Genomic DNA, 9,395 nt, shown 5'->3' on the forward strand with positions numbered 1-9,395 from the left:
GTTTGGCACACCCAAAGTATTCCTACGGTATCCGGGAGTTGCACAATCTCATGGTCTAAGGAAATGATACTTGACATTAGAAAAGCTTTAGCATACGAACTACACGATCTAGTGCTATGCTTAGGATTGGGTCTTGTCCATCACATCATTCTCCTAATGATGTGATCCCGTTATCAATGACATCCAATGTCCATGGTCAGGAAACCGTAACCATCTATTGATCAACGAGCTAGTCAACTAGAGGCTTACTAGGGACATGGTGTTGTCTATGTATCCACACATGTATCTGAGTTTCCTATCAATACAATTCTAGCATGGATAATAAACGATTATCATGAACAATGAAATATATAATAATAACTAATTTATTATTGCCTCTAGGGCATATTTCCAACAACAATGTGGAATAGTTTCACAACTCATGTCACCTGGAACACCACAGAGTAATGGTGTGTCCGAACGTCGTAATCGTACTTTATTAGATATGGTACAATCTATGATGTCTCTTACCGATTTATCACTATCGTTTTGGGGTTATGCATTAGAGACAGCTGCATTCACGTTAAATAGGGCACCATCTAAATCCGTTGAGACGACACCATATGAACTGTGGTTTAGCAGGAAACCTAAGCTGTCGTTTCTTAAAGTTTGGGGCTGTGATGCTTATGTGAAAAAGCTTCAACCTGATAAGTTCGAACCCAAATCGAAGAAATGCGTCTTCATAGGATACCCAAAGGAAAATGTTGGGTACACCTTCTATCACAGATCTGCATGGGTCCTTTCTAGAGAAGAAGTTTCTCTCGAAAGAAGTGAGTGGGAGGAATGTAGAACTTGATGAGGTAATTGTACCTTCTCCCGAATTGGAAAGTAGTTCATCACAGAAATCAGTTACAGTTATTCCTACACCAGTTAGTGAGGAAGCTAATGATGATGATCATGAAACTTTAGATCAAGTTACTACCGAACCTCGTAGGTCAACCAGAGTACGGTCCGCTCCAGAGTGGTACGGTAATCCTATTCTGGAAGTCATGTTACTAGACCATGACGAACCTACAAACTATGAGGAAGCGATGATGAGCCCAGATTCCACGAAATGGCTTGAGGCCATGAAATCTGAGATGAGATCCATGTATAGAACAAAGTATGGACTTTGATTGACTTGCCCGATGATCGGCGAGTCATTGAGAATAAATGGATCTTCAAGAGGAAGACGGACACTAATAGTAGTATTACTATCTACAAAGCTCGAATTGTCGCACAAGGTTTTCGACGAGTTCAAGGTGTTGACTATGATAAGATTTTCTCACTCATAGCGATGCTTAAGTCTGTCCGAATCATGTTAGCAATTGCCATATTTTATGAAATCTGGCAAATGGATGTCAAAACTACATTCCTTAATGGATTTCTTAAAGAAGAGCTATATATGATGCAACAAGAAGGTTTTGACAACCCTAATGGTGCTAACAAAGTGTGCAAGCTCCGGCGATCCATCTATGGACTGGTGCAAGCATCTCGGAGTTGGAATATACGCTTTGATAAGGTGATCAAAACATATGGTTTTATACAGACTTTTGGTGAAGCTTGTATTTACAAGAAAGTGAGTGGGAGCACTACAACCTTTTCTGATAATTATATGTGAATGACATATTGCTGATCAGAAATGGTGTAGAATTTTCTAGAAAGCATAAAGGAGTGTTTGAAAGGAGTTTATCAAAGAAAGATCTCGGTGAAGCTGCTTACATATTGAGCATCAAGATCTATAGATATAGACCAAGACGCTTGATAAGTTTTTTTCAATGAATACATACCTTGACAAGTTTTTGAAGTAGTTCAAAATGAAACAGTCAAAGAAGGAGTTCTTGCCTGTGTTGCAAGGTGTGAAGTTGAGTAAAGACTCAAAGCTCAACCACGGAAGAAAATAGAAAGAGAATGAAAAGTCATTTCCTATGCCTCGGTCATAGGTTCTATAAAGTATGCTATGCTATGTACCAGACCTATTGTGTACCTCACCATGAGTTTGGCAAGAGGGTACAATAGTGATCCAGGAGTGGATCACTGGACAGCGATCAAAATTATCCTTAGTAGAATAAGGACATGTTTCTCGGTTATGGAGGTGACAAAAAGTTTGTCGTAAAGGGTTACATCGATGCAAGCTTTGACACTGATCTGGATGACTCTAAGTCTCAATCTGGACACATATTGAAAGTGGGAGCAATTAGCTAGAGTAGCTTCGTGTAGAGCATTGTGGACGTAGAAAATTTGCAAAATACACACGGCTCTGAATGTGGCAGACCCGTTGACTAAACTTCTCTCACAAGCAAAACATGATCACACCTTAGTACTCTTTGGGTGTTACTCACATTGTGATGTGAACTAGATTATTGACTCTAGTAAACCCTTTGGGTGTTAGTCACATGGAGATGTGAACTAATCACATAAATATCTATTAGTGTTAAATCACATGACGATGTGAACTAGATTATTGACTCTAGTGCAAATGGGAGACTGGAGGAAATATGCCCAAGAGGCAATAATAAAGTTGTTATTTATATTTCCTTATATCATGATAAATATCTATTGTTCATGCTAGAATTGTATTAACCGGAAACTTAGTACATGTGTGAATACATAGACAAAACAGAGTGTCCCTAGTATGCCTCTACTTGACTAGCTCGTTAATCAAAGATGGTTAAGTTTCCTGACCATAGACATGTGTTGTCATTTGATGAACGGATCACATCATTAGAAGAATGATGTGATGGACAAGACCCATCCGTTAGCTTAGCATAATGATCGTTTAGTTTTATTGCTATTGCTTTCTTCATGACTTATACATGTTCCTCTGACCATGAGATTATGCAACTCCCGAATACCAGAGGAACACCTTGTGTGTTATCACATGTCACAACGTAACTGGGTGATTATAAAGATGCTCAGGTGTCTCCGAAGGTGTTTGTTGAGTTGGCATAAATCGAGATTAGGATTTGTCACTCCGTGTATCAGAGAGGTATCTCTGGGCCCTCTTGGTAATAAACATCACTATAAGCCTGGCAAGCAATGTGACTAATGAGTTAGTTGCGGGATGATGCATTACATAACGAGTAAAGGCACTTGCCGGTAACGAGAATGAACTAGGTATGAGGATACCGATGATCGAATCTCGGGCAAGTAACATAACGATGATAAAGGGAACAACATATGCGGTTTGACCGATAAAGATCTTCGTAGAATATGTAGGAGCCAATATGAGCATCCAAGTTCCGCTATTGGTTATTGACCAGAGATGTGTCCCAGTCATGTCTGCATAGTTCTCGAACCCGTAGGGTCCGCACACTTAACGTTCGATGACGATTTGTATTATGAGTTATGCGATTTGATGACCGAAGTTTGTTCGGAGTCCCGGATGAGATCACGGACATGACGATGAGTCCCAAAATGATCGAGAGGTAAAGATTCATATATTGTAAGGCTATATTCGGACATCGGAAAGGTTCCGAGTGATTCGAGTATTTTTTGGAGTACCAGGGAGTTACGAAAATTCACCAGGAGAAGTAATGGGCCTTATTGGGCCATACGGGAAAAGAGGAGGCAGGCCAAGGGGAGGTGGCGCCCCCCATGGGTCCGAATTGGACTAGGGGAAGGGGGTGGCGCCCCCTTGCCTTTTCCTACTCCCTCTCTCTTTTCCTCTTTCCTTCTCTCCTACTCCGAGAAGGAAAGGGATTACTACTAGGACTCGGAGGAAAGTCTTATAAGGACTCCATACTCTTGGCACGCCCCTAGGGGCCTGCTTCTCTCCCTCCCTCCTTTATATACGTGGGTGGGGGGCAGACCAAGTCTTCTCTTAGCCGTGTGCGGTGCCCCCCTCCACAGTTACACACCTCGGTCATATCGTCGTAGTGCTTAGGCGAAGCCCTGCGCCGGTAACTTCATCATCACCGTCACCACGCCATCATGCTTACGGAACTCTCCCTCATCCTCAACTGGATCAAGAGCTCGAGGGACGTCATCGTGCTGAACGTGTGCTGAACATGGAGGTGCCGTACGTTCGGTGCTAGGATCGGTTGAATCGCGAAGACGTTTGACTACATCAACCACGTTACTAAACGCTTCCGCTTTCGGTCTACGAGGGTACGTGGACACACTCTCCCCTCTCGTTGCTATGCATCTCCTAGATGGATCTTGCATGATCGTAGGGAATTTTTTGAAATACTGCATTCCCCAACATCAAGTGTGAACCTCGAGGGTGATTCCTCCTAAGTTCAGCTTGACGATTACATCAAGTGGAATCCCTCGAGGGTGATTCCTCGGGTTTTCCCCCTTGATGTTTTGGACACACGGTTACCTGGACTTTACTTGAGACCTTTGTTAAATTCGGTTCGGCCCTAAGGGGTACCCACGAGTTGATGTGAAAGTCGGGCGGGCCCGGAGAGTACCCGCGAGATAATTACATGGCACGGCCGGGCATTCTGGGCCCTTGCCGTAAGTCCACGAGATGGGGCGACGGGGTCACATCGATCGTGAGTCTCCGCTCGTCTCCGTGAGCTCCTAATACACTAAAGGTTTGGGTATTTGTTCTGAGTTGGCCTCTGGCTTTTACACACTAACCACCACGCGAGAATAGTTATGGGCATGGGCGTCGTTATATCAGCCGAAGCTTTGTCAGACGTCCAGTTCAGCATTGCGGCACAGTCGGATTGCGTCGACCATCGCGGTGGCGCTGGTATTCACCCTGCGCGCAATGACCCGAAGTGCAACGGGTGATGGGCCCAAGACCCAGGAGCACTTAGGATGTAGACCGGCGGGGACCTCTCTGCTGAGCCTAGGTAGGGCTGTGACGTGTTGATCTTCTGTGGCCGGGCATTGACTCAGAAAAGTGTGTCCGGACAGAGTAATGAAGCGTGTTGGGTAACGTGGTGCACCCCTGCAGGGAAGTTATCTATTCGAATACCGTGTCCACGGTAATGGACGTTCAGACTTGTATCTTGATCTATTACAACTAGAACTGGTTACTTGAGACATGTGATGGATATGTGGCTCCGGGATTTCTTTCTCGCAGGGAGTCGAGGAAGAATCTCTGGGCGTTAATGTTACAACATGCTTGTTAAATATTAAAATGCTATTCTATACTCTTCTATATGCTGCAAGATGCTTGAAGATGCTAGTCTTTGATAGGCTAGGCTTTCCCCTCTCTTCTGGCATTCTGCAGTCCAGTCCACGGATACATACCATTCCTTTGATATTGATGCATACTTAGCATAGTTCTGATGTAAGTCTTGTGAGTACTTCAGATGTTTACCCACGGTTGCTTTGCTACCTCTTTTCCCCTATACCCGGTTGCTGCAATCAGGTGGTGGATCCCAGGAGCCAGATGCCACATCGTCGTCTACTATTACGTGGAGATCGCCGATGACCAGGAGTAGTTAGGAGGTCCCATGCAGGAGGCCTTGCCTCTTCGATCATTGATGTTTGTGCTAGCCTTCTTAAGGCAAAACTTGTTTAACTTATGTCTGTACTCAGATATTGTTGCTTCCGCTGACTCTTGTGTATCGAGCTATGTATTCGAGCTCTCGAGGCCCCTGGCTTGTAATATGAAGCTTATATTATTTTATTTGTGTTTATAGTTGTGTTGTGATATCTTTCCGTGAGTCCCTGATCTTGATCGTACACGTTTGCGTGTATGATTAGTGTACGATTGAATTAGGGGCATCACAAAAGTAGTGGCAACAAGCGCGTCACAAGTAGTAGATTCATGACCGTTTATACTAGTTTAGTATGCATGTAATTGCTTATTGAGGTGTACAAATGTTATATGTAGTCAGTTATGTAATTGGATGCTTATTTTGGTTATGCAATCATGTTCTTATAAGTATATATGTTGTTGTTCTGTAGACAGAGCATATATGTTGTGTAGACAGCAAACCACATCACATAAAATTAAACTACGAAACCCGTACGTCGGTGATGATTTCATCAATCGCTAACAATTGTTTATTAGTAAGCATTTGTCCACAACACACACACAATGTACTAACAAGAATCATCTGTATTATTATTGGTCTCCCCACACCGTTTTGATTCCTGACATGTTTGCCGGGTATCACACACATCTTGTTGTGGCGGCTCGTTTCTCTTATTCTGGATCAACGCAAACAATTCATCCGAGTGACATGTATGTCGCTTACAACACACATCTTGATCTTTGTAACTATTTGTATTATTTTAGCTCATCGCAAACAGTTCATGTGTATCAACTGTATGCCATGTATCGCACACGCAACTCTCATCAGAATCATGCTATATGGATCAACCATCGCATACAGTTCATTGTATTGGAGACGGTTTTATTACTGTACCATTTTCGGTTCATGAATCACACATGGTTTGGTCGAATGGTCTCTGATACATGTGTCATCTTAGGACCTTCCTGTGGTAGTGCATATACCCACACGAATGAATATTCGAGTGCACCTTTAGTTACCATGTGTTCTTTATGTTGCATCACGATATATTACAAAAATCCAGGTGAGATTTAATGGCATCATGAATCAACAACTTGTTCACTATGCCGGTTTCCTCGTTACCGATTTTGTTCTCTTTTCTCGTTCCCGTGTTCCAGCATCCCTGTGATCTAATCACATGGTGTCTGGCCAGATTATGATGGATATCGTAATGCTGATAGGGTCCCAAGAATATCTCTCCATCATCGGAGGAGCAAATCGCAATCTCGATCTATCTTGTCCCTTGTCATACTTTTTGTCGAACCCGTAAGCTGCCCTAATAGTCACCTTGCTACAGATGATGTTTAACAAACCACAACGGTCATGAAAGAAGTATGAGGGAACTCGATACTCTCATGGTCTAAGAAATTATGCAAATCTTTAACTTTTTTCTCTGTGTTACAAACCATTAACTTACAACAATTGGGTCGGTTCAACACAAGTGTTCTTCTAACATTGCATCCTCAACGTTCCCGGCATACTCATGCCCATGACCAGGAAACATAACCATCATGCAACACTTGAGCTAGTCACGGAGCCAAGACTAGGTATCTAGTTTTAGCGTTTATTATTCCACACGTGCATATGATTTTTTTCTCCGAGGCTCGTGATAATTGTAGACTCGTGAACCATAGCAGTTATAGGACGGAATATAAATATAATTATGAACGTGGAAACAAATAATAAATTTTATTATTGCCTCGATCTCCTACAAGATGTATATGTCGGATGCATGAGGTTATTACGACAAAACATGCTGAGTGACAAACACGATGTACGACCAACACACGCTTCGACCTATGCGCCCCCTTCAAGATGTATATGGAAATTTAACGAGCCAGAGGCGAACAGGAGTTGCACCGTAGGTGCCGTAATATTACTAGAAACTTTATTTTCTTAGTTGAAAACTGTCATTTGATAGTGTTGGAAACCCCTCCCGTAATTACTCCATAAAATTTCATTACCCAGAAATATAATGGAGAAAAGAAAGTGAAAAAAATGATTTTTTTTCACACTTACAGTCTAATTTTATTGCGCCAATATTTTGCATGTATCGCGCGTGAAAGGGAATATGCAAAAAACTTAGATAGTAGGAGGGGGGAACTGCAAAAGGCATGAAACCAATAACCGGAAAGGGAAACCGCTTTGGTTGGGTTTTGGCGCAGGAGCGCACCGCGTGCACCACTTGTCGCGTGCGGAGTGCTTCGAAGTGTTCGTTGTTTTCTTTTCATAAGTGCTCTCATTAACTAGTTGCTCTCCATTATCTTCCGCAAAATAATCACACTAAAAACAAAATGCCAACCTTGATAACACGTGCGTGACAACGGTTAGTGTGATGTAGACGCTCATATATATGCATATATACTCACCCCTACAAATGTATGCCCACACAACCCACCTTATCAGCACCTCCGAAAAACTGAGCCGACACATTATCTTGAGATTGATGAAGTCGCCATAGACGCCTTCGTAGTCGGAAATGTCTCCTCCCACTGAACGCACATCGCCGAAAAGCCTGAAATAAATTCAGAAAAATGCGAGCACCATTGTCAAGTCTAAGAGTTTAACACTGATTGTTAGAATATGTATAGGACTACTAGTAGGACTTGGAGTCCATGATGTACACGGCCTTGATTGCCTTGACGGAATCAATCCGTTCTGTAAACGTGCCCTGAATCTTAGTAATATAAATATACGGCAAGGGTGAACCCAGGAGGTCATCACGCCACAAATCAATCGATCTATTGTTTCTTACATGGTAACAGAGCCTTCTCTTCTTTATCGCATCTAGACTAGATGTCGCTCGTTCCCTTCGGCGGTTCCTCGGGAGCGTCTTCCTCGACAGCCCAGCCCATGGCAACCCTCGGCGACAAATCCCGCGAGAAACTTGGCCGCGATAATTTTCTTCTTTGGAAGGCGACGGTCCTTCCCCCAATCCGTGGCGCACAGCTAGATGGCTATCTCGATGGAACACTTGAAGCTCCGGCCAAGACTCTTGAAGTCCAGAAGGCCGACAAATCTGGCACCGAGACGGTGCCCAATCCCGACTACGCTCGCTGGATTGCCCAGGACCAGCAGGTTCTTGGCTCGCTGCTGACCTCTCTCTCACGCGAAGTACTGACTCAAGTCGTCTCCATGAAGACATCCGCGCAGGTCTGGTCAGCCCTTGAGGAGATGTACTCCTCCGTCTCTCGGTCACGAGTTATCCAACTTCAGACCCTGTTCGCCGGCACTCGGAAAAACGAGATGACCGCCACCGCGTACTTCACCAAGATGCGGGGCATTGCGGACGAACTCACAGCAGCAGGGAAGAAGATAGAAGACGATGATCTGATCTCTCAAATCCTTGCTGGATTGGATGCAGAATACAATCCCTTTGTCTCATCCATTGCTGCCAGAACTGACGCCTACTCTTTGAGCGAAATTTATGCTCAGTTCCTTGCCTTTGAAGCGCGCCTGGAGTCACAAAATTCTGGGTCGCAGCAATATAACTCCTCGGTGAATCTTGCTGCACGAGGAGGACGTGGCAAAGGAAATCGTGGCGGCAAAAGCAATGGTGGTGGCAACCGCGGTGGCTACAGCAACAACAATCGCGGAGGCTACAACAACTATGGCAACAACTATAGCCACGGTAATAACAACTACTCCAACAATAATCGCGGCGGAGGACGACCAGGACAAGGAAGTGGAGCGAATCTTCCCCGTGGTGAAAGGCCTACTTGCCAAATTTGTGGTAAGGTTGGGCATCCAGCTCATAAGTGCTGGTATCGATTTGACCCAGATTATGTCACCGAAGAGAGATATGGAGGAGCAGCTACTACCTCATATGGAGTTGACTCCAATTGGTACTTTGATACTGGAGCAACTGACCACATTACAGGGGAGCTCGACAAGCTG

General features: G+C 43.9%; 1 pseudogene; it reads left to right on the plus strand.

The window, feature by feature from the left end:
- Positions 1 to 8,810: 8,810 nt before the first annotated feature.
- Positions 8,811 to 8,949, plus strand: LOC125532374 (annotated as a pseudogene).
- Positions 8,950 to 9,395: the final 446 nt, after the last annotated feature.

Source organism: Triticum urartu, unplaced genomic scaffold (assembly GCF_003073215.2).
Source record: "Triticum urartu cultivar G1812 unplaced genomic scaffold, Tu2.1 TuUngrouped_contig_9749, whole genome shotgun sequence".
NCBI classification, from domain to species: Eukaryota; Viridiplantae; Streptophyta; class Magnoliopsida; order Poales; family Poaceae; genus Triticum; species Triticum urartu.